Below are 6,597 nucleotides of genomic sequence, written 5' to 3' on the forward strand. Positions count from 1 at the left end.
ACTGCAATAATACACAATTAGATTTACATATTGAAAAGAATAAGGAGGTGTGAGGCTAATTGGAAAGCCCGCTCTCCTTACCAAATTAATATTGGATAAACTTGTGTCATTAGGAAAGGTCATTTAGCAGGAATCAAGATAGACCATAAGAAAGAAGAGAAAAAAAAAAAAAAAAAAAAGCATGTGAAAGGAAAAGGCAAAGAGTTTAGAGTCCTATGGGCATAGTAGAAAGTAAATAAGAAATTTGATTGATACTTAACTGGTTAACTGTATAGAAGAATGAAATCTATACATTCAATCCTTAAGGTTAAATTTACTCTTTAAGAAAACAAACCATTGTTTTAAGAATCCAAGCCCTGAAACTTCACTGTCTCTGTTCAAGGCTGAGTTGATAGCACTTTTAGCTTGCTTTCAAATCCAAAGTTGTGTCTGCAAACTGCCTGTCTGTTCTAGAAAGGGGGGAGCACTGTCCCTCATAAGTAAGCCTGTAACATTGTATATGATTCTTTTCAGGAAAAGAAAACCTTTTGCTTGCTAAAATAGTAACTAGCAAGTGCCTTGTTCTATGAAAAAGTTTCTGTGGCAGCAAATTATTTGAAGCTTCACGCATTAAAGGAAAAAAGAGCCTGAACTGCAGTACAAGAGGGAAACTGAAGCATGTCATCTTCAACTTAATAATTGAACAATGAAGTAATTTACTCAAACCCTCTGAAGCTAGTGTGCAAAACAAAGCATACCATTAGGTAACAACAAGATAATAAAAATTAGGAAAGAACATCTGTAAAGAAAAGGTATTCTAAATATAATGCACTACCCCAATGTGGGTAGAAATGTTTTCTTGTCTTTCAGATCATCAGAAAGCGCTGGTGCCAGCTGAAGAAAAACAAACAACAAAAAACCATAGTTCTGTGTCATGACATAATAAGTTTGTGTTCTGTCCAAGTTTGTCTTATGTGTCTTAATTGTAATACATATTGCAAATGTTGTTGTGTATAGGAAATTGTTTTAATGAAAGGATAATTTAATGAAAGGATAATTTAAGTAGAAGCATGGATTTAAACCAACAAAATTAATAATTGGGCCCAATCAATTGGCAACTCTAAACTTAATCAATTGTCAACTTTAAAATTCAGTAAAAGGATAATAGTTTAGTAATTATTTAGGCTAGAAGAATGTTAACAATGTCTCCACAGGTGAACAAAAAAAGAACTGGAAGGAAGCAAGGAGCGCATCACATGAACAGGAGGATGGGAGACGGGTACCAGCCCTCTCCCCCACCAGACTGGTTTTGCTTTAATGGCTACATAAATAAAATATTTAGCTTCTGCAAATTTGCACACCAACCATAAAAGTGGTTTAGCCAGAGATAATAAGAAATCTATAAGTAACAACACAGGCAAGTGAGACATCAGCATATTTAAGTAAAGATGCCCACAACAATGAGGAAACTAGTAACCTCACCATTGCAATAACAGCTACTTGCCCTGCTACTCACTGCTGCCTGATGCCTTAAAAGGCCTCAAGAATTATGGAATTGCATGAGTTCCTATTAACAATTAAACATCTGTGAACCATGCTTAGTCCTATAAGAGAAACAGTGACTCTAGTCAATGTAACGTCCTTCAAGTCACATACATAGAACAAATACACACTAATAGCAATGGGGAATACACGACCTTAGGCCTCCCCTCATTCACACATAATTATTTGTTTATTGTAACAACATGAACACTACGAGGACAAAGAATACACAGTCCTCTGAGTTAAAGTTTGTATGGAATATTGTGGAAAAGAAACTAAACACTAACATCAGGCCACTGACGTTAAACCTACTAACTCCCACTGAGGCTTACCACTTAAAGCCCAAACAAAGGTAACCCCTAAGGCATGGCTGTCACTTGTTAAACAAAGGCCATTGCTAAATTGCCCTCATTTAAGTTTTATTAACCAAGTCCTTGAGGACAAAATAGAGCCTCCCAATTGTGCATCATTCCCTGAACAGACCCGGCCCAGAACTAAGACAACTGTCACTGGTCCTTACCTTGGTGATGTTCCACACTGGTATAGACCAGCTGTGTGCTAGACTGGCTAATGGAATTGGCAAGTGCCTAATTAGGCAACGACGGGGCTTAGCAGATACCATCGCAGATTGGTTTGGGCCTGGAAACTCTGTCAGTAGCACTTATGTCCAGGCTAGTAGATGCAGTAATATCCAGTGCTTGTAAAGGCCTAAGCACCAGCCAAGCTAATCAAGTGAACCTAAATAGTTTGAAGGATCTGTCCAGCTCTGTGCCCACTTCACTAAACCTAATCAGATATTTAGACCAGAGACTAATTTGATTGTTAATTAATCGAACTAAATTAAAGAAATTAAAAGGCCAGTATTGAAGAACAGAGAAAGCTTTAGCCACTACCACCCAGCCCTTATAGAAGTGGTGAGTCCCCATCTTCCCTGTGCCTATCCATGAGAGTAAAAAAGTAAAAAATTCTTGAGGACCCAAAGGCCCACCTAGACAGGCCATAGTATAACTGTTTGTTTTAGCCTCCTCACTCACAATGCTCAGAATGGTAACCTCCCTGCCTGTACCAAAGCAAGAGCATATAAATAGAGTAGAGAGCATTGCTTATTGTGAAGGTGTAGAAACCTCCCTGTATCCAGGGATTATTGCACCCACTTTGATAAAAATTTTATGTACTTGCCCATTTAACATCATGACGAATCTGCCTAGGTTTAATGTGATTCTCACAGAAAAACAAACATCGAGCTGGTCCAAATAAACGGTACCTACTGGTGTTTGACTACCCAGACAGATCACTCCATCTTGCCCCTCTACATATCTGTCTGTGTGCATAACAGTCCCCCACCGGGCGATCCTGACCGTTGATGAAATGCGGCTCTATCGCACTTCAGGAGTGATGGGTAACTTAACATGAGATCTTGAGTGGCACAGCGGAAGTAAGTACCAAGAGGAGGGTTTACTGGCCCTGCAGGCAAAGATCAAGGAGTTGGTGGCCAATGCTCAAAAGATATATCGAGGCCGGCCGTCTGAGGTACACACAGATAGGGAAACACCGTGGACCATGCCAAACACCTACCTCTGAGGCACTCAACCAGGCAGTAGAGGTCAAACCTAAATCATGGGCAGCGCCTTCACCAGTGAAGAAATACCCTGGGGGTGGATTTAGGTAGTGTTTTGCCAAATTATGTGGGGAGTTTCAATCATAACATTCATACTGATACTGATATTGTGCCGTCGCTTCCAGTGTAAAATAAACACCCTGAAATTACTGTATTTGACCTGGCGGGTCAGGGAACCCTAAGGTCAAAAGGAGGGAACTGTAGGGTAAACTGAGGCAGCCCTAAATGTGCTAGTAGGCCTCTAAACAGAATAACTCCATTCTAGGATTAAGGCCTAGGAACACCACAGTCAGGATAAGAACTGCAGACAGTAAAAGACCCTGGGCACCATAGCAATCACGTTCTAAAACACTCGAAAAGGGTCTCAGTTGGTAATGTAACACATTTTGCTTAAGATAACATTCATAAAATTTGCTTAAACTGTCTTGCTTCACTCCTAGATAATAAGCCTGAGAACCAAGTGCTGCACCAACTCAAGGCCATACCCGCCTGCTATAGCAACATCATCATCTATGCAGACTAAAATGTTATTACTGTTTTGCTGACATGTTTTGGCATTTGAACAATAACCACCTGTATATTAATTAACGAGCTGTTACTTTGCAATGGGCGGAGATATTATGTAATCTTTAGTAGTTCTATTGGCTTATGTGCTCATTTCGTCTTGCTGCTAGACCTATCAAATCATTTTTCCTCCGTCCACCTGCTGACTATATAATCTATTGTATTGTGTTAATTAACCAGTGTTCACCAGGGTAACCCCTGCGTGTCACTCCATCAGCTGATGTATAATAAATCCTCCGCTTGTTTTCACCTGCATCCAGAGTGTCCTGGCTTATTTCCAACACTGATGAAAAAGTTACATTTTGTTCGACAGCCCTAGATATGAAATGTCTCATGGGAAGCAATGCATGATTCTCTCCTGAACTAAAACAGTACATTTTCATTCCCTGACACTATTTGATAATAAGACACTTACCAAAGACCTGCCTTCTGGGTTTCTCTGATTCCAGGCATACATTTGAAGGGACCAGCATCGTAAGATCACAAAGGATTGGTGTTGGTGTGCTGGGGATTAGAACCCAGAATGCTCAATTCTATGCTCAAATCCCAGTTTTATGCTCAATCAATCAAACTTTTATAAATAATGCAAAGAAATTAGAAGACTATCGGTACAAATAGGCAATTAACAATTCTTAACAATTGCACGATTATTTGATGCCTCTGGGGATGAGGCCAGCAGCTAATGCACTCCCGGCACCACTCCTGGGGAGCCCCCAAGTGCAGGGTGACAAGCAGGAGTTGGTCCGTGAGGGGAACCGGTTTAAAAATACAGAGGCAGCAGCGCAGGGCGGCAGGTGGCTCCCCTTCATGTTCTTCCTTTAAAACTCAGACCAGTGGGCTTCCCCATCTCTAGAAGGGAAGTAGAATATTAGGAATCATTACAAAAGGGATAGAGAATAAGACAGAATATCTTATTGCTGTATAAAACCATAGTATGCCCACATCTTGAATACTGCATACTAATGTGGTCACCTCATCACAAAAAAGATATATTGGCATTGGAAAAGGTTCAGAAAAGAGCAACTAAAATGATTAGGGGTTTGGAACGGGCCCCATATGAAGAGAGATTGAAAAGACTTGGACTTCTCACCTTAGACAACAGGAGACTAAGGGGGAGGGGATATGATACAGATCTATAAAATCATGACTTGTTTGAAAAAAGTGAAAAAGGAAAAGTTATTTACTTATTCCCACAATATAAGGACTAGGGGTCACCAAATGAAATTAATAGGCAGCAGGTTTAAAACAAACAAAAGGAATTCCTTTCCAGAGGATGTTGTGAAGAGTAGGACTTTAACAGCGTTCAAAAAGGAGCTAAATAGATTAATGAAGGTTAGGTCCACCAATGGCTATTAGCCAGTATGGATAGGAATGGTATCCCTAGCCTCTGCTTGTCTGAAATGGATGACAGCAGAGGGATCACATGATGACTACTTGTTGTGTTCCCTCCCTCTGGAGCATCTGGTACTGGCCACTGTTGGTAGACAGGATACTGGGCTAGATGACCTTTGGTCTGATCCAGTATGGCCATTCTTATGTTCGCTAATTAGAAATTCCAAAACAGTGGCTCTCAACTTAAGTGCCCTCTAAGCCACGCGACTGTGCAACAGCCTATTAAGTGCTGCGCAGGCACTTGGTGCTGCGGATGGGAGAGATTCTTCCCCAGGCCTGCTGTGGGAAAGGTGCCTTCCCCCCCCCCCCCAAACCAGCCCAAGTGCTGCTGCACTCTGGGGCAGGGAAGTCATCTCTTCCCATTGCAGTCCCAGTGCAGCCTGCACCCCAAACCTCTCATTTCTGGTGGCACCTCAGAGCCCGCACCCCCAGAGACTGCAGCCCCCCCAAACCACAACCTTGAGCTCCCTCCTACACTTCAAACCCCTCACCCTACCCGTCACATAAACATTTTGGGCTATGTCACATCCCCTCCACATTGGTGCACGTAACACAATTCTTTCCGCACAAGTGGGAAAATTAGGAGCACTGATCCCAACTTTTCAGTCTACCGTACCCATTTCAGGAAATCTAGTTGGGTCTTGCGTCCCCCTCCGGCCACCTCATTTAAAAACGGCTCGCCTTCAAAAATCAGGTTTACAAATACAAGTGTCAGGGCACGGCTACGGAAACATTGCTTCCTCTCGCATCTTTACGAAAACGTCTAAACTCAATCCGGTGAAATGCAACTATTGTGCAGCGCTCACACTGCAGTAACCTTCGCCAAAGGATTAATGCCCACAAAACAGATATCAGACAAGATCACAAAGAGAAAACAGTTTCTTGCCACTTTAACCAGAAAGGACACTCTCTAAATGACTTAGCCACCTGCATTCTGCTACAAAGACCTTTTACATCTGCACTTGAAAGGGAATCCTCTGAACTGTCATTCATGTTAAAATTCGACACTTGCCAACAAGGACTTAACAAGAATTTGAACTATCTCACCCATTACCAAGACAGTTTCCCCAATTATCACCTGTAATACCATTAACTCACAAACATCCCACTCTCCCTACCTTTAATATCATCAATTCACAGACACTTACCTTCCTTCCTACCCCCCCCCCCCGCATCCCCCTCCTGTTCTGCAATGTGATTTGTCCTTTTCATATTTGTTCATTTTTTTTTAATTGTATCCTTTGGTATATATGGTTGTGACTATTTTCTTCCATTATTTGATCTGAGGAAGTGGGTCTGGCCCACGAAAGCTCATCATCTAATAAACCATCTTGTTAGTCTTTAAAGTGCTACATTGTCCTGCATTTTGCTTCAGCTACCCCAGACTAACACGGCTACATTTCTATCACTATTCTGCAGTAACCAGTCACCGTGTTACATTTTAGTGTTCGCGGACTTGGCTGGTGCTTTTTAGGCAGCCCGGTGCAAGAGCAGGCAAATAC

General features: G+C 41.6%; 1 long non-coding RNA gene across 20 annotated transcripts in view; it reads right to left on the reverse strand.

The window, feature by feature from the left end:
- LOC142827195 (uncharacterized) overlaps positions 1-6,597 on the reverse strand; it is a 58,653-nt gene that overhangs the window by 51,486 nt on the left and 570 nt on the right. For 11 of the 20 annotated variants that reach the window (XR_012901708.1, XR_012901705.1, XR_012901703.1 and 8 more), the window contains exon 2: positions 4,119-4,552. The exons of 5 other annotated variants lie outside the window; for them this stretch is intronic. This is a non-coding gene — a long non-coding RNA (uncharacterized LOC142827195). The remainder of the gene's footprint in view (positions 1-4,118; positions 4,553-6,597) is intronic. 4 more of the 20 variants (XR_012901701.1, XR_012901710.1, XR_012901706.1 and 1 more) reach the window with 1 other exon arrangement.

Source organism: Pelodiscus sinensis, chromosome 2, assembly GCF_049634645.1.
Source record: "Pelodiscus sinensis isolate JC-2024 chromosome 2, ASM4963464v1, whole genome shotgun sequence".
In the NCBI taxonomy this organism is placed as follows: domain Eukaryota; kingdom Metazoa; phylum Chordata; order Testudines; family Trionychidae; genus Pelodiscus; species Pelodiscus sinensis.